The sequence below is a fragment of the Falco peregrinus genome, chromosome 7 (assembly GCF_023634155.1).
Source record: "Falco peregrinus isolate bFalPer1 chromosome 7, bFalPer1.pri, whole genome shotgun sequence".
In the NCBI taxonomy this organism is placed as follows: domain Eukaryota; kingdom Metazoa; phylum Chordata; class Aves; order Falconiformes; family Falconidae; genus Falco; species Falco peregrinus.
The window spans coordinates 33,583,956-33,602,481 of record NC_073727.1 but is presented as its reverse complement, the minus strand read 5'-3'; the positions used below and the strand labels follow the sequence as shown (position 1 = coordinate 33,602,481).

At 42.1% G+C, this 18,526-nt stretch overlaps 1 long non-coding RNA gene across 1 annotated transcript; it reads right to left on the bottom strand.

Annotated features, from left to right (window-relative positions):
• Nucleotides 1-629: 629 nt before the first annotated feature.
• LOC129784928 (uncharacterized) lies at nucleotides 630-18,046 on the bottom strand. The gene is made up of 3 exons (XR_008748219.1): nucleotides 17,848-18,046; nucleotides 7,669-7,751; nucleotides 630-1,530 (listed from the first exon to the last, which is right to left on the bottom strand). It is a non-coding gene; the product is annotated as an uncharacterized LOC129784928 (long non-coding RNA).
• Between the last annotated feature and the right edge of the window lie 480 nt (nucleotides 18,047-18,526).

Genomic DNA, 18,526 nt, shown 5'->3' with positions numbered 1-18,526 from the left:
ATCTTTCTGAATGTTTATACAAACAGTAGTCTAGAAAATACTAGTCATTTTAATTTTAGAAAAATCACTAACTACAGCAACTAACTTAAAATCTCTCCTCTCTCCTTCCCTTCCTTCCTTCCTCCCTTCCTTCCTTCCTTCCTTCCTTCCTTCCTTCCTTCCTTCCTCCCTCCCTTCCTCCCTCCCTCCCTCCCTCCCTTCCATCCTTCCTTCCTTCCTCCCTTCCTTCCTTCCTTCCTTCCTTCCTCCCTTCCTCCCTTCCTTCCTTCCTTCCTTCCTTCCTTCCTCTTTCTCTTTCTTTCTTTCCTCCCCCTTCTCTTTTTCTTTCTTTTGTAAATAATTTCAGCTGACTTGTGAAGTCCCTTGAAGAAGACACAGAACTTTATAAGAAGCCTTTATCATCTGTTTTCTTTTAAAGTATAGCAGACCATTGGAATTTTGGAGAAAAATAAATTATGTTTGGGGCCATTTTTCCTCTAGAAAAACAATAATAAACAAGGCACTAAACAAAATGTTTTGCAGCAGCCACTGTCTGAGGTGTATTGTAGGAAGGCATGATATGCTAAAAGGCAATTTGATCAGATTTGATTCAGGGTGATGTCTTTCTTTAATCCACTGGAGAAGAGAACAAAGCTTAAATGATTTTATTTAATAACAAACAGACAATAATATCAATAGTACTTCCCATTTAACTTATGGCAACCATTAATATGTGTTGTGCGCATACCCAAGAAAAAAAAAGGCATTTTCCCCATTTGGTTGGTTTCATCTTTTGAAGCATGTCTCCACCAAAAAGCAGATTTCAATTTCCTTCAGGGACCACAAAATACCCAGCTCTTTTCCCCTCCCTCACTGTGGTTAGAAGTTTATTTTTCAGTTGTGGTAAGCACTTTGCACCATATTTATCTGCATGTTGTTTGTTTTAGGAATGGAGCATAGAACATACTATTTTCAACATAGTCTTCTACCAGGGAGAAGACTAACAAGCAAAAGGCTGTACAGAAGTAGTTTAATGAAACTGTTATGGGTAACCATACTGGTTGAATCAGAAAGTCTGCAAGAGTCTCTAGATCATAGCTGAGGAGCTTCTGCAAGAAATATGTGACTGAGGCATGCACACAGACCCAGCCAGCAATGAATCTGGATTGCCCTTGACTCTGGAAAACTTTCCAGAAGTTTTGTCCATATAAGGGACATCTTCTTTATAATTTCTGCCCTTGCTTCTCTCAGTGGCCTTACAGCCTGTTAGGACTGACATGTACAAATTGACATTGACAGCTGGTGAAAGCATAAAGTATCATGGAAGTAGGCAAGCCGTTCTAGGAGGGCTCCTAGATTCTGTAATTTGTTTGTGTGATGATTCTACCACTGGCAGTTTCAGTAACTCCCATACATTTCTAAGCGATTTGCAGGTATGTAAGCCTGAACAGGAACTGGCCTTCTTTTGGAGGACATCAGAGATGTGGTGGTGGAAGTGATCACAGTGTAACACGATGAAAAGGTTTGTCATCTTCTTTTCTTCTATTTACTCTGAGGCAAAGAGGAAAAATAATAGTTAAACCAATATCAAAATGCTTGTTAAATATGTTTGTGTGTGCATGAATGTGTGCACACATATTTTTCACATTACAAATGCAAAGTTGACTATATTTTTCTTCCTAATAATTATCTCCATGAATAGAGAACAAATATTGTAAGGTATCTCTAAGTAAAGTCTCAGCAGTTTTGGAAAGATGATTTTAATTTATTGTATATTTATTTGTTGTGAACATCTGTTTAGTACAAATAGTCTATAAATCATTGAACGAGATGACCTAGAAGATTCTATCTGAATGCAAGAAAGAAGCAGATGAAATTCTGATACTTCCAGGTAAGACTCACGAGGAAAAATGTGTATATTTCTCATTTACACGTAGAAAACATGTTTTACTTGAGTTGTCAGGTTTATTTTATACATTTTTGCTTTGAATTTGCTCCGTAAGATTCTGGTGCTTATTTGCTATGTAAACAACTGCAGATTTTGTACTTGCAGTGATTCTGATCCTGGTTTCATTACAGTATCGCTCCTCCATCTTCTGATACTATTATGTTGAAATCAGAATAAAATCAGTGTGTCTCTCAGTCTTGTCACAACATCCCTCTTACATATCACTACTCTTTTTCTGAAGTGACTCTTAAGAGGTATTCCAAATTTATTTTTCTGAAAAAGTGGTTTTGTTTCTATTTCCAGAAATCCTGCCCTGTCTTAATGCTGAAGTAATTTTTCATCTCTACATTTTTTGTCCTTAGTTATTTTACCTGTGCAATGAACAGTACAATAGATTCTTTGCCTTCTATAGTTGCCCATATATGTATTGCCCTTATACAGAGCTGCATTAGGCAGTGTCACCAGCAGGTCAAGGGAGGTGATCCTTTGTCTCTGCTCATCACTAATGAGAACACACCTGGAGGCGCTGGCTCCAGTTCCAGGCTCCCCAGTGCAAGAAAGACATGGACATCCTGGAGCCAGTCCAGCAAATGCCACCAAACTGGTTGTGAGCTGCAGCATGTGATTTCTGAGGAGAGGCTGTGGGATGTGGGCCAGCTCAGTGTTAAGAGGAGAAGGCCTGATGGGATCCTTGGTGGGATCTTCAGGATTTGGAATTGCCTTTTCTCATAAAGAAATTCTGCATTGAAAATGAACATAATTTCATAGTTAAAAGGAAAATAAGGCAGCAGATATGTCTTACCAGTCTGCTGAGGTTTCCAACAGCTACAAGGAAATATTGCATGAATCATAGAATAACAAAGCAGGTGATAAGGCATGCAGTACAGAGGTATCTAAATCTTGGAAAAGTGTGTTATTTGTTTCACCAATAAATGTAGCATACCAAACCAATAATGTCAGAGAAAAAGCTGGCTCACTGTTTTGAACATCATTATTCTAAGTCATGACATGTCTCTGACTGAGGGAAGTTAAGGATTTGAGTATGCAACACGTGCCCCCAGAAGTCAAAATAATATAGCTGAGGAAACGCTCTCTATTACCTGTTGGATAATAAATTGATAACATAAACTTTCAGGACTTTTGGAAAATTCTCTTTTCTACATCAGTTGGGTTTTTTGGGGAGAAGGGGCATGGAACAACTTAAAATTGATCACACTGAGGCAACATTGCTGTGCATATTGGATAACATTTATGTGTAGTGTTATTTCATAGAATCACAGCATGGTTTGGGTTGGAAGGGACCTTAAAGATCACTTAGTTCCAACCCCCCTGCCATGGGCAGGGACACCTTCCACCAGAGCAGGTTGCCCAGAGCCCCATCCAGCCTGGCCTGGAACACTTCCAAGGATGGGGCACCCACAGCTTCTCTGAGCAACTGCCCTCACAGTAAAGAATTTCTTCCAAATAGCTCATCTAAATCTACCCTCTTCCAGTTTAAAACTGTTACCCCTTGTCCTATCACTACACTCCCTGACAAAAAGTCCCTCCTCATCTTTCCTGTAGGCACCCTTTAAGTACAAGAAGGCTGATACAATGGGTTTCCCTCAGAAGATGAATTCGACCCACTGAAAATGGGGTCTGCTTGTTCATAGCTGAGAAGGCTTTGGCTTTCATTAGTTTTTGGCACATGGAACATTTTGGAAGAAAGTATTCTATTTAATTAAATAGAAAAAGTGGATAGAGCCTAAACAGCAAATAAAATATATGAATGAAAGTGGGTGGGCCCTTAAATGGACATGAACTGATGGGGCTGCTCTATGACATTTTTCAAATCTACAATCCAGTTCTTTCCCCTGCATGCTTTTCGGGTTTGGGGTTGGGGTTGGGGTTTTAGGTTTGGTTGTGGGTTTTTTTGCATGTACTTGCATGTATGTATTGGTATTTTGTATTAGCCTGCAAAGAAATGTCTGATTTAAAACAGAAAGAATGGAATTTTAGCAGCTCTACTAACTCTAACAAAAGCCATATTCCACAAAGGACTTTCATCTAAATCCCTGCTTAAGCAGCATTGAGAAGTACTAAGGGTTTACTGAAGAAAAGATGGAATTAACAGATTTATTTATTTTTTGGGGAGTGGGGGGGTGCGGGTAGTGTAATTAAAAATGAATCAAATCCAGCAGCCTTGATAGCCTTTGAAAAATCATTTTTCAGGACAATCTCCACCAATATTGATGAAAGCCTTGACAGAGTGTAGACTGAATTAATATTAAGAAATACCTACAGTTAAGCCAGAAGGGTTTTTTTACTGCAAGCCTATAACATACTCTGTTTTAGGGCCATTTCCAAGTTTTTAAAACCTGCATTTAAACAGATTTTTCTTTTTTAATACCTAGTTTCATGTCAAAGGGAGCTTAAGAAAGTTTCATGCTGAATTGCGGGCACATCGTCATTAATGCTAAAAGTGAACCCCCCTTTTTTCTTTCACTTTGGTTCATGTGAACTCATACCTCTGTACCTTTTAGGCACTATATTCAACCAAACCCCCTGTCAATGTGCAGCTTAACTGAACTGTACAGGACAGTGAATCTTGCATGATTCCAGTTCACAGTTTCCCCCAGCTTTTCTAGCTGCTGACCTCAGGGTACTACCCATCAGTATACAGCAGTTGTGTTGCAGAGCTCACCTCAGATGTGGGATGATTTCCAGCAGCCTGCTCAGGCTCTGGTGCGAGGTTCACATGGGAGGCTTGGCAGGAGCACGGCGCTTCCCTTTGGGAGTGTTTGGTGGGAGGAGGTGGCAAAGCCATTGCTGACCTTCCCTGAAATGAGTGCTCATCCCCCAGGGCAGAGGGATCTACAGGGAACAGCTGCTAATGCCAGGCACACCGAGGCTGTCCTGTGCTGTGCTGTAACTGCATGAAATGACAGCTTGGTTTTCGAATAGTACAAATTTGGGGGTCGATCTAGGTTTTATTTACACACGAACCCCCAACTCATTACAAGACCAGCTGGGGCATAAACTGGGGCTTTGCTGCTCAGGAAAATGGTACATGACTACCAGCAGGGAACCTGTCAGCTACTACTGACTCTGCATTAAGTAAAGATGCTGAATAATGCTAAGTACTGTGGCTGTTGACAGGTTAATGAAAGCAAGAGGTCTACAACCTAGCTAGCCCAAAGAGACCTGCAGCTTTAGCTGAAAATGCCTGCAAGCAGAAAGAGCTCCAACAGCAGTGAAGAGGGTGTTTTTGTGGTCAGCTGTTTTTGCAGCGTAGTGGTTACTGTGCATATGTACGAAATGTGTACAGTTAACTATGTAGCTAATTAGCAAATGTATGCTACTGTATTTTATAAGTATGTTGTTTATATGGAGATGGGCTAGTGACTTCTGGATCCTAGCTGCAGGGTGCTGTACCCATTGCTTGATGTTTAGCCAGTATTCTGCTGCCTGTCACACTGCCTGAATGAAGGAAACTTGAGTAATGAGTCTGATACCAAGTAAAATTTGTAGCAAGGAGGGGGTCTCATGTCTCCAGTTAATGGGAGTGGTAGCCCTGGGAGAAAAAGTCATTTCCATCTCCTAGGAATCCTAACTCCATGCCAATGCCTGCTCCACAAGACCAGCATTGTCTCAAGCACTGATTCTAATCAGAGACCAACGCAGAGTCTGCCTTGTTCATGCCCAGCTCCATTTATCCAGCAGCTCTCTTAAAAGAACCAACAGTGCTGATAGCGTATGCTGTTAGCGTGAAGTCTTGGCCTACACAAAGGCATGTGTAGGGTGTGCTTTCGGGACAGACCTTCTGCCTAAAGGATCCTAGACCTCTCATGTGGGCATCTAGTGCCTTCTACCATGACAATAACAGTCTCTAATTGTCAGTCACAGCTACTTAGCTCTTTTTGACCCTGGTTCTTTGCTGCAGGACTCACCCTGCAATGAGAAGACAGGATGCCACGTGCTTCCCAACAGCACCTGCAAAAATTTAAATGAAGATTTCTGGTCTAGTTAGTGTATATCATATCATTACAAGTTTTAGTACACTCCATACTACTTCTAAGACTTCATGGTCCTAGGACCAACTTTTCCTTAGACCCTTTCAGCAAGACAAGCAATTATGTGCTGAATTCAATAGAAAGGATTGCAGATTAAAGCCTGCTGAAGGTACAGGGACATTCCCCTTGTCTGACTGGGAGGAAGAAGCTATTAAGCAGCACCAGGAAAAGAGTTAAAGAGCCGTGTGATGATGTGATTGCCCTGTATGATTAATTGTCATTTCAACTTCTGGAAAGCCAGAGTAAATGTGATGTCAAGAGGGCAGTATTCTATATCCCCCTTGTATAATGAGAACAGCTACCTAAAATATAAAGCAGCAGCATCACACTCAGTATCTCCTGCTGAAACTGAGAGAAAATTAGTTGTCCAACTTTAGTTACTTGTTCTGGAATTTGGCCAAGATAACAAGGCTAATCTCATTCTTGCCAAATCTATGTCACAGGGTATTCATGTGGTCAGCACCTTGGCAGCTGCATTGTACACAGCCCCTGTTTAGATAATTCTTTTCATACAAATACTGTAGAAGGACCTGGCTTTTACACACAATGTAATTGTGAACTGGAATGTACTTATTGCATGAGTGCAGCAAAATATTTCTGGAAAATTGTTTTCCTCCTCCCCGCTAATCGGCTACAATCTCATGGAATAGCCAGGGTGTAGAGCAGATGGAAACAATCAGGAAAATATTCAGTTTCCATTAGGAGACTTTTTTTCCCCAAAGCTTAGTGTTTGATTACTCTTATTTTGACGTTCTTCAGTCTCTTCTCCTAAAACATCTTAATTACAAGTTTTGGAGTTTGGGTTTTAATTCAATAGAACTGTTGACTTCTGTAGAGAGGAACCCCATGTCTTGCTCTAGGTGATTCTCTGTAGACTTCCACCATAATCAATGGAATGACAGATGCTCTTCCAACTGATGATTCGCAGCTTCCACTTCAGGCTCCTACTCTGAATCTGGCAATGACACCAAAATTAGGTGTGTAAAGTGAGACCAAGTGAATTCTTTCCCTTGGTTCTTTCTGATGACTAATGGGCCAACTTGCAGGAGATTTGCTAAGGTATATGTTTATTTTCAGAGAAAATAGCTAATATCCAGATAAATGGTTTAGATATGTACAAACAAAGCAGGAAAGAAATGTTCCTAGCTGCCACTTTGCAGTTGGTTGACATTTGCTTTGTGGCAAGAAAAAATACCGAGGGGTCCACAATGTCCCTTACTATTCCTTGTACCAAAAGGTTGTCCTCATCCTAACCTCTGTGCAGAGAGTTCCAGCAGAAGGCATTTTGAGGACAAGCTGAGGAAGTGAGATGAAATGCCTAAAGGAATTTCGTACATTGTAGAGGATCATTCCAAAAGGGATGCATGTTGGGGTTACTGGTACTGTACCAAGTTGATGCATATCAGGCCTCAAAAAATTCCATATCATTACCATTGACACAAGGATATATTTCCCTGTTATGCTTGTATAAAGGAAAAAGTACTGAAGGGAAGGCATGAGGGATGTGAATCACCTCTATTAACTTGAAAAAGTCATGTACATGTGTCAAAACAGCATATTAAAATGGATTAGCCATTCATACAAATAAGAACAACATGTGCATTTGTTTCAGCTAGGATAAAAATCACAAAGGCAATCAATTCTCATACAGCATATGTGAAAGAAAACTTGGCACAAAGGACAGCTTACCCCGAGTGTTCAGATAGACATTTCAAGTACGCATATTTTTTTCAGGTTACTAGTCTGCTCCAGCAGGTCATGGGAAACCACACCTTGAAGGGAAAAATAACAACTTTACACTCCCAATATATTCTCTGAAGTCACTATTTTTTTCTTGTTTGTACTTTTTTCCATGTAGCTTTAAATCCTATTCACATAGCCATGCTAAAATGACATTAAACTGTACAGTAAATACATTGTAATAAATATAGTTTTCTGGATAATAAATATATGTTTGGGCATTTTTTCCATGACACTTTTTAATGACAATTTTACCATATACAGAGCTGCCACTTAGCATGCATAGAGCACATCTTCCAGCAGTTGGACTCCTACTGTTCATCATGCGTGGCAACCATGTTGACAGATGGACTGTATTTACTCAAAAGGTTTTGCACCAAAGAAGGAGGTTACAACTTAGAGAAGCACAAGTATTTTGTTATTACCACACAATATTCCCAATAATTTGGTCCTTTCATTGGGATTTCGTAAACAGCTCCCAGTCATGTTTCGGAGATGATAAGAAGTGCCACTTTGCTCATTGGTTTTCACATGCAGCAGAAATTTGTTGTTGACTAAGAGCATGAAGCCATGTCATATAAAAAAAAAAGGGGGGGGGGGGGGGGAGAAGAGCAGTATATCGCTTGGTAAAGTTGTGATTTCTTAGCTTCAAAATCACTTCCACAAGCTCTCTGCCAGAACAGGGATCAGAGTCACAGTTAGACATACACCCAACCTCACTGCCTTACAGGTATGCCTTCTGAAAAGTAGAGAGATACAAACATCTGAGGTAGATAAAATCGTAGTAGTCAATTCTCCCTCATTTCCTCTGACAGCTCAGCTTATCCACATATTGCACACTCTTAAATTAGACCCCAGTGTTCTGTTTATGTCAATGGCAATGACAAACTTAGAGAACTACAGTATCGCTCTGGAAAACGATTAAAAAGCCTGAGATATTCTTTTGGTCACACTTTGGGTAAGTGCCCTGGCAATTCCAGATGCTGCCACAGTTGCCCTATGTTTTCAAGCATAGAAGTGTCAGTTTCTCTTTTGAAGCAGAAGCACTTATGCCTTGTGCAAATTGCATCAACACACAGCCCTGACAGGACAAGCTTACTGCTAGCGGCGTCAGGCTGCGAGGCAAGGCAAGCTAGGAGCCTCAGGGTTTGCTGGTGGGTTTTGTTAAGTGTTGGCTATATTCAGTCTTGGGTAAATTAGGGGAATGTGATATAATCACAGCAGCAGGTATCAGGTAGTGGCCATACATGAAGATTGCTGCCTGCTGCTGTTGAGCCAAATTGGCTTTGTTGCTGATATCAATAGCAAGGGATTTGATTCTCAGGCATCTGGCTGCTAATTCACTTGAAATCTTTTAATTGATTTCAAATAATGTTTTTTTCTCAAATATACTTATATATATTTATAAAAATATATTTACTTGTACAAAAATCAAGTGAATTAAAACCCTCAGCCATTCCTGAGCTTTTTTGCATTTCTGTCATTCAGACATGGAAAGAAATTTCTGTTTTAATTAATTAGGGAATAAAAATCAGTATCCAGCTGAGATATGGGGTCTTTTTTCCCCCGTAGAATCACTTCTCCCACAGAAAATAGGCGCTTGTGCTGGAAATGTAGGCTCAGACAAAATCAGAAGACTGTGATCAGGGATGTCGAGAGCACCAGAGATTAACGTTGCATTAAATCCTTGTGGTTGAATAGAAGCCACAACAGTCAAGCCCCTTCTCCCTGGACACCTGCTATGTTTCTTTGCCCTCCAGGTTCTCCCTTCTTTCTCATATTTCATGACGTGGGTGTATATGTGTGTGTGCATACACATATGTGGGAGGGTGCTAAGCTGTATTCTCATTATGGTCTCTTTCCTCTGGTAGTGCCTGCTTCCTCCCTGCTGCTTGCGTTGCCGTGTGTCCCAGTAAGATCTGTGCACACTCAGTGAATTATGCGGGGTTGCTTCAGAAGCCAAAGGAGGAGGTGACAATTGGTGGACATCTTTCTCTGCCTGACAGCATATGTAGAAGCAATCCAGCTGGACAGATTTCTTTCTGTGCTGAGGGGACCATCAGATTATTTTTGCTATTTACTGGCTTGAAAGCTCAGCATTTTAATGCCTCACTGACTAGAAAACTACTGGGTACAAAATCCTGAGAACATGAGAACTGGCCTTGGAAAATGGTGTTTGTTCCTCCCCCTATTTTTCCATCCTCATTTCAGCAGGCAAAAAGTATAGTCAGTGTTGAAAGGAGAGGTATAATAATGCTGGTAATTTATAAGCTGGCAATGGGATGTAGTTTATAGAGGCAAGCAACACCCATTCAAGTTTCTGAAAATCCCTGTAACAAGCACAATTGTAGCTGAAGTTGTTTTGCCTTCCTCCTGTCTCTTCAGAGAAAGCTCAGCTGGTAATAAAAAGCAATGGAAACAGAAGCGGGCTTTCATTCACAGAGATGGTCCCTTCAGCTCAGGTGGAAGTACAAGGGCAAGGAAAGATAAAAAACAAATACTGCTGCTGCATCAGCCATAGTTGCAAGTCTCTGGTCTCAGCATCAGGTAATGCCACATCTTTCAAGATCTGGAAATTTTTTTAACTCTTACAAGAGTTTAAAGGTTACTGTTATTTTAATGAAACCTAAAGCAGGATGTGCAGGGGGCAGGTGAAAGGGACTGTCATTCTGCTAGCAACACACCCATCACCAGTGTGGGAGCAGACTGCTTGTTCATGTACTTGCCAATGAGTTTCCTGTCAAAGGCCCTTGTCTTGCCCAAAAGACCATTCAGTTCTCAAGGGAATTATCTTCTTGGGCTGGATCTACCCTGAGTGATACTCTGTGCTGTGCCTCTGAAGTCTTATCTTGTCCAGGAAAAAAAAAAGGCTGGTCCTCTGGGCAAGTTTGCTCAGAGCTCCCAGCATTAGCTGAAGCATCTCTAGGGAGCTAACTTCCAAGCTGGCCTCCACGGTCTTGTGCCTAGCTCTGTCACTAATGGTGCTTTTGCTGTGCATTGCCAAAAGGTCTTCAGCACTAGGCCTGACACCATCCCCCCAAAGTAGCAGAGATGCTGCAGAACCTCTCCTTGGCAGCACTCACGGACTTTTGAGCACCCCTACTTGGTTTAAAGAGACCATCAAAGAGATTCTGCACTCCAGCTGCCTTTGCAGGCGAATTGTCTTAGAAAGCAATTGTTCTCCCCAAACCTTGGGGAATAGTCTTTTGCCATTACAATCTTTGTAAAGGCAGTGACCTAAATGCAATGGTGCTTGTGCAGTGGGTGCATAAGCAGTTTCCCTGTATGATCTTGTTTGTGAAAAACAAGCCACATTTTGAATCAGCATGTCTTGGTACAGGCCTTTTGGGCAATCAAAGGATATGCGATAGACAAATGATGTTTCCTTTGACAGAAAAGTCCTGGTGCCCTTAGGAGAGCCAGGAGAAGTTCTTTTTAATTTATGCATTTGGACAAACACCAAATATTATGAGCCAGATAGCGTAAAGAGGCTCTGTATGAACATTTGACTTGTAATGTGATTATTCAAGTGCTTAAACTGGGACAGGCTTCGACATTTTCCCGAGTTCGGCATCATACAGTCAGTTACTACCTCCCCTGCTGCCATGGAAAACATAAACTCAGTGTTGCTCAGATCATGCTGAAGTCTTTCAAGAATGGGATGGCACAGATCTGGATTCCTCTTTGCCTGATCCATGAGCAAGTTGTAAGCATAGAGTTTCTCCATGTGTCTTCTATGTGCATTGTTTAGGGCAAAGAGCACTTGTCTATTTATCTCTTATAGTGTAAAAGATCACATTTCCCTGGTATTGCAATGCTAATTTGTCCCAGAGCTATTTATACTTTTCTTGTAAAGGAAAAACATAATCTTCAGGTTTTTTGTGTAGGCAGGGTTTCACATCTGCAATATTCAGGGTTTTTTTTAGAAAATGGGAAATCCTAAAGCAATCTCATGACAGGAAGTGAAAAACAGACAAAGAATACAAAAAAGCTTGGCGCTGGAAAGTAAACTGTTTTTTGAGGTAATTGAGCTTCGTACAGTAAAATAAAAGCTATAGTTCTTTACCTTTGACAAGCTGAAGGACTGTTTTTGTATGAAAGATTTAATTTTCTCCTTTATCATGCATGTTTCAAAAGGAGTCATACTAAAAAATAAAAGATGCACAGAAACAAAAGGCTTGGATATAAATAAAGATGACGTACAACAGGTCTGGGACACATTATCTTCCAAATGTAAAAACGGAACAACCACAAAAAACTCAACTCATAATATTTTATGTTATCATATCAATGAATGGAAGTTCTAGTCTATGGTCATTTTCAAGATGCTTCCTAAAACCTATCTGGAACTTGAATGAAGTCATGTTGTGTACTTACTTCAAATCTGTAAAGCCAAGTAACTTGGCCTAACTATGTCTCTTTAGTGTTAATTTAGAAATGGAAGGCATTACTTCTCTAAGACAAGTAAACTTTTCTAAAACAAGCAGTTTTACTGCTCAAAGAATTACTTATTGACCATCCTATATGTATCAAAAATGGTAAGTAAGCATAGTAAGAAAACCTGCTGGTTTTGACTATTCGTGTAAGGTTATTTGTGTATATAGATGCACACCCATCTATATACATCTGTGTTTGTAAAAAAGCCCTTCTGGATACGATGTACATGTCAGGCAATTCTTAGAACAGCAGGTATGTGCAGCTATGCTGGTGGATCTCTGCAACCATCACACAGGGTATTTCTGTTTCTTGCTGCTATTGCCACTGCTTTCATGAAACATCCCCTGCAGCCTTCACACACATGCTTCCCACCTTCCAGACACACAGCCATAGCCACACATATACGTGTATACGTGCAGATGTAGTCTCAGAGAATTTACAGCTATTCCTTACCAATACCTAACCCGCTCTGCCTGGAAAACTCATTATTACATACGGAAGACTCAACTAGACTGAGCAGGAGGTGATTTATTAGCCCCCTATTTAAATTTAATCTTCATAATCTTGGAAAGAAATAGTCAGTCTTTGCAATGGAGTTCCACTGGATTTCCCTAACAATTTCAGGTTTGCAAGATACCTGCCTGCAGGGGAACTCCTATTGTAGCTCCCTAAAGCACACAGGCTGTCACTTTCAACTCCGGCATCATTTGTGTTGTCACAGGTTACCCAGCAATTGCAATTATTTATTGCTGGGTATAGTATTCCTGCATTCTCTACAGATCCTGCAAGCAACTTAGTTTTCTTTCAGGCACCAGTGGTTCTGCTGACATCAACTGAAGTCAGATGAATCTAAATTTATTGTTTAAAAGTGTTCAGGATACTGCTTGGGCTTTTTCTGAAATTTAGTGCAACAGCTAGGAAGACAGGTCAGCTGCTTGGTACTTCAGAAAACCTCAGAAATAAATTCTGAAGAGCTTTCTGCAAGTCTTGTTAGTTTCGAAGACAACGGAAACTTGGATGCTCCATATTTTTGAGCAAATGGAGAGAGGTTAGCTCAATGAAACTTTTCCAAGTAACTTAACTGTAGCCTTAAAAGCACCCAGGCAAAGTCAGGGTTGGAGCACTGAAGTCATAATCAGCACCATGTTCCTGTATTTTCCAGCAGCCTAGCTCAAAGTGACCTGCCTGTATGAAAACATTTCCCTGCCCTGGTGAAAAGGCTGGAAAAGCACTACTGGCCAGCAACTCCGACAGTGATTTTATGCCCAGGTTTCCCTCCTCTTGAGTCAGGGACAGGACTCAGCCTGCAGAATACTGTCATCCAACCTATCCACAAGCCTCTTTCTGCTTTAGCCCATGCCCCTAACTTCACCCTCACGGCTCTGGAGGGTCCCCAGGATGGCTTTCCATGGTGCCTACACAGCTCAGCCAGGTTCAGCATTGCCTGTCTTCAACTCATTCCAATCTGAGTGTCCTCCTGCCACTGCTACTGGACTGTGACCACAGCTTCACAGGTCCTCCCATGATGATTGCTTATGATGGATGGAGGCAGGTGAAGGAAGTTCAGAGACCGAAGGAAAAAAACGGAAGGAAAAGCCTTCTCTTTTATCTATTTCAGTAAAATCTGTAACCATCAAATGCATGTTCTCTTTCCTGAAGGGATAATCCCTCCCCCTTCCTGCATGACCCAGCTGTAACTCTGGGAGGAGGAAGTAATTTATTTCAAGTCTTGTTTTTTTAAATGCGTCTCAGCCTTTAGGCTGGCATCTGAGGTCACCTGAGACATGTTTTTCACCTGCCTGCCTTCTCGTCTGTCTCCAGTCACCCGGCAAGCAGAGCTGGGGACTGGGCAGCTGCAGCAGGAGCCCCGCACAAAGGGCTAACATGAGAGCACAAGTGAGGCTTATTTGTTTCACACCATTTCCCCAGCACCCGTGCTGACAGACAGACAGCCTCCCACCAGTCCCCATGGGGCACTGAGCAGCCCTGACACCGCGGGAGTGCAGCTGGGAGGATGCCAGTGCTCTGCATCTCCTACCTGTTGCCTTAGAAACAAACAAAGGGACATAGGCTTTTTTCTTTCCTCTTTTCATTTTCTTTTTTCTTTTCCTCCTTTTTGCTCCTTGGGTAATGTGCTGTGTGCCAAGTCTCAAGGTGGGAGGGAAGAGAGAGGAGAGAAAAAAGAAAGGAGAGGAGTGAGGATATCAAGACCAGGAAACATATTCTGAGACTCAATATGAAAGCAAGACGCATCGAGACAGCTACTGGGCTGGTCCCTGACTGCCGCCCTTCTGTGGTGTGCAGCAGGAGGTCACGGCTGCCACACCGAGAGCAGTCTTATGAACCAGCTGTGACATCTGGCTTACATTGAGGGATCTGAATGCTGGAACCGGACAATGTTTGTTTTCCCTTGCTTGAGCCCGAATCAAAGTTTTAATTAAAGAAGGCTCAAAGATGCTTTCAGTGACACTGCCCAGGGTCAGTATGCAGAGGGTGCTTTTTCAGGGGTATGAGCTGTTCATGGTCCGACCCCACTCCCTAAAGTGACGGGTGCATTTTGAGGCAAGGGAAGAGTTGCAGAGCCTAAAGCAAGAGAGAGAGATTACACTCAGAAGGATTCTCTAGCTGCCTTTGCATACATACATGGATGCCCAGACCCCAGGGAATAACAACTGTCCCCAAGGATCCCGTTGCCTCCTGTATGCTTCATCTTTTTGCCAGCAGCTATTCCTGTGGCTGATCAGCCTTGCTGCCCTTCTCCTTGTAAAATCACCTGGTTCTTCCTATGGTTCCACCCTCATTTAAAGCTAGTCCTAGGGTTCTCCTCTCACCATTCCCAATGAGAACCACCGCAGTGAGGCTGTCTGCCACCACTGGCTGTAGCTCTGTTGCTGCTTAGCTACTACTGTAAGCTATTCTTCTCAAACTTTAGTATTAGGCAATACTTTTTTCCAGATAATTGTTTTTCAGACTGTTAGTAACTCTGTAGGATAATTTCTGAAATAGAACAGCCTTATCCCAACTTCTGAGCAGCCAGTACCACCATAATAAAATACTTCAAACATATCAGATCTCTACAAACCCCTTGAGTCGGTTCCCAAAATTGCATCAGCAGTTCATCTCTCCAGGGCTACACTTGTTTATTTTGAAAAACACCTGGCACACATCCTACACCTCCAACGCAAAGTACACCCTGTACAGCTGCAGCTTAGGCAATTCAGCCCAGAGCCAATGTCACAGTCAATCTGTACCAACCACCACAAAAGAGAAACCCAAAGCAGAGAGGTAGGTTTGTGGGATCCTCTTCTACAAAGAATGGTATTAAAGGGCTTTAGTCTGTTGGATATAGCTGAGACTTCCAGATTGGCTGCTGGTGATGTCACAGCCACCCATGTGCCCTATAAATCTATTTTTTTGTTTTTATGTATAAATGATGTAATGCCCACAAGCTTCCTCAGTCAGGGTTCATTATTTAATTTCTCAGGTGGCTGAAGTCATAGGCTTTGTGGCGTCTATGGCCACCCACAATGTGCTCTCACTGCCCAGAAATGAACTTCCTCTTAGGCCTTGTTTTCTAATTGGCATCTGCAGAATTAAAAGTCCACTGACCACTGAATGTCATGGGAACACTTTGGAAAGTATCTCTGGAATGATAAAATGATTTTGATCTCAAAATAATGCGTGTGCTTAAACTAAGGCCTTCTCTGATAGAAAGAAGACAATTATAGCCAAGTTTTGATTAAGAAAAACCCTGGGTTTTATGAGCAAACATCTACTTGGAAAATAACAATTGCCAAGCAACATAAAATCCTTGCTTTAGCTAATCTAATATTCCACCTTTGACAGAATTTTATCCTGAATTTTCTTTACAAAGTGGGAGCACGTCTTTACAAACATCATTGGGCTCCTAACTTGTTCCTGGAGGTGGTTCTCACCAGTGGAGTCATGAGGGTTTATCTGTCTCCTTTGTATTACCTATTGATGATAAACACATCTCAGGCTTTCTTTTAATCCTGCTAAACTCACATCTTTGGTGTTGTTTTACCTAAATGTTTATAAATCCAAGGAGTTAATCATCCATGAAAAACAGTTTCCTGAACACAGAGGCTTTCCTACACTGGCCCAATTGTCCCTGAGAAATTAGCCTTCTCCGTAACACTGCCTAGTGTCATGGTACCAAAGCCAGTGGGTTTCTGATACCTGTGATCCTTCACTTTTTGGCAAACTGAAATATTGTGCCTTATTAGCAATTTAAATAAATTGAATGGAGCAGTGCAGAGGTCAAATTATAACCGTTTATAAACACTGATTAGCATTCCTTAAACTGTGTAAATCCTTAAAGCCTGAAGGGATAATCTTTACAAATTACAGTTACTTCCATGACCCTGGAATCAAGCATCTCAAAAAAAAAAGAAGAAGCTTTTAGAAGGGCCTGATCCAAAGCACAATGAAATCTATGAAAATCAGGTGCATCCCAAAGATGCAGTAAAGTAAACTTCCTCCCTGCCAGACTTAGGATTCTTACTGAGGAAACAGAGTACAAACAACAAGAGTAGATGAAAGCATGTGTTTATATAGGAACACAAATATATTTGCAAATATATACTTGCAGGCAAGTTCATTAGCTAATTCTTCTACATGAGTAAAGTCATATACGAGACACTTTATTTAATTTGAGTCTATACATCATAAGTATTAAAAGAAGAAGCACAGGGAGAAACATAATTTTCTCACAGAACAAAATCTGATTAATAGGATTTTTAGTTTACATGGTTGTGAATGACTAAAGCATATTATTTATCCCCTGAAAGAACTTAAGCAAAAAAATAGCACCATGAGAAAAATGGAAGTTCATACTGTAGACAATACAAGTGGTCCCGGCCTTTTCTCACACTGAAAATCCTCAAAGAACGTTTTTTGACAGGATTTTCCAGCAGAGTCTCAAAACGGCATTTTACTTTCTCTCCATTGAACATAAACCAGAAATTAAAAGGTGGCAACGAGAAAAAAAAACCAACTCATAAGGAAACCTTCTGTCCTCAGCAACACCTTTTTACTCGTGGAGAATTTTAGCTGTGGAAGAAGAGGCAAGAGCAAAGGTCCATTGGGCAAGTGCAGCTAGTCAAAGGCTTTGCTCCCAAATATTTGTTCCTGTATTTTTATTCAGTCTTTTCTACACCAGATGTCTATTGACCAGGGTTGCATTGCTGTAAACCTATTCTGTCAACCTTCCATCTGATTTTGATGTCTTTGGCTTATTTTAGGATTTATGTTACTCCCCCTGCTTTCCTTTAAATCGACCTTCTCAGTGGCCTATGGCCATTTACCTTCTGCTTTGCTTGTTTTCCCCACCCAGCGCTTCTGTCTAGCTGGAGCACTGCACCACGGGCATGGAGGTTACAGGGCAGGTCCTGAGGGACTGAGTGATGTACCAAACCAAAACAAATTTGGCAGTGCTAACTTCCAAATATTGCAAAGTGATACTGTTTCCACAGAGGGTATGAGCAGGGACCTTGACCTGAGGACCTCCTGCACTTTGCAGGATGGCAGCCATTCAGGGACGCCCTCTCTGTGCCCAGCCTGTGGGGTTCGATGGCAACACTTGGCCATCTGGAAAAGTCACCTCACCCCACAGACCCGCAGCTGACATCCAGAAAGCCACACCGTGAGGACAGCCAGGCTTTAACCCACCTCTGCATACACACAAGGTCTGCTGCTTCCCAGGTCTTGAGATGTCTGCCCAGGCCCCAAGGGTTGCATTGTGGAGGGCAAAAAATAAACAGCCAAGCACCGCAGGCTGCCGCCGGGCACCCTGCATTCCCATGAGAAACTTGCAAAGTCTGATAAACTGCGTCACAGCAGCCTGCAAACCGGGGGCCTGGGTGGTTTAAAAATACTGCCTGCTGCAGATTTCCCAGGCCATATATAGTTCACACATCTCACGGTAGCAGGAAGGAGCTGCAAAGACATACAGAGATACAGAGAAGGAAGAAAGTAACAGAGGACACGACTGCCAGCGTGCAACAAAACAGGTTAAAAATAGCCTGGGCTGCAACAGCTCCCTCCTGGCAGGGGATGCGGGGGCTGCTGGTTCTCCCTGCCCTGCCCTCACTAGCCCCTCTCTCAGCTGCCTGTTTTCTGCCAGGAAGAACGGGGAGGAAGGAAGCGTTTGGTTCCTGTAGGTAGAAGGAGAGAAAATGACAGTCGTGCTTGTTTTGACACCAGGCAGGCTCACCAAGGCTTGCACAGACACCTGGCTGGTGCTGCAGGACCCCCTCCCTGGGGGGTGGGCTGGGGACGCAGGGAGAGCACAGCCTTGGATGGCCTCACACACAGCCCCCAGCAGCAGCAGGTGTGACCCTGGGGGATG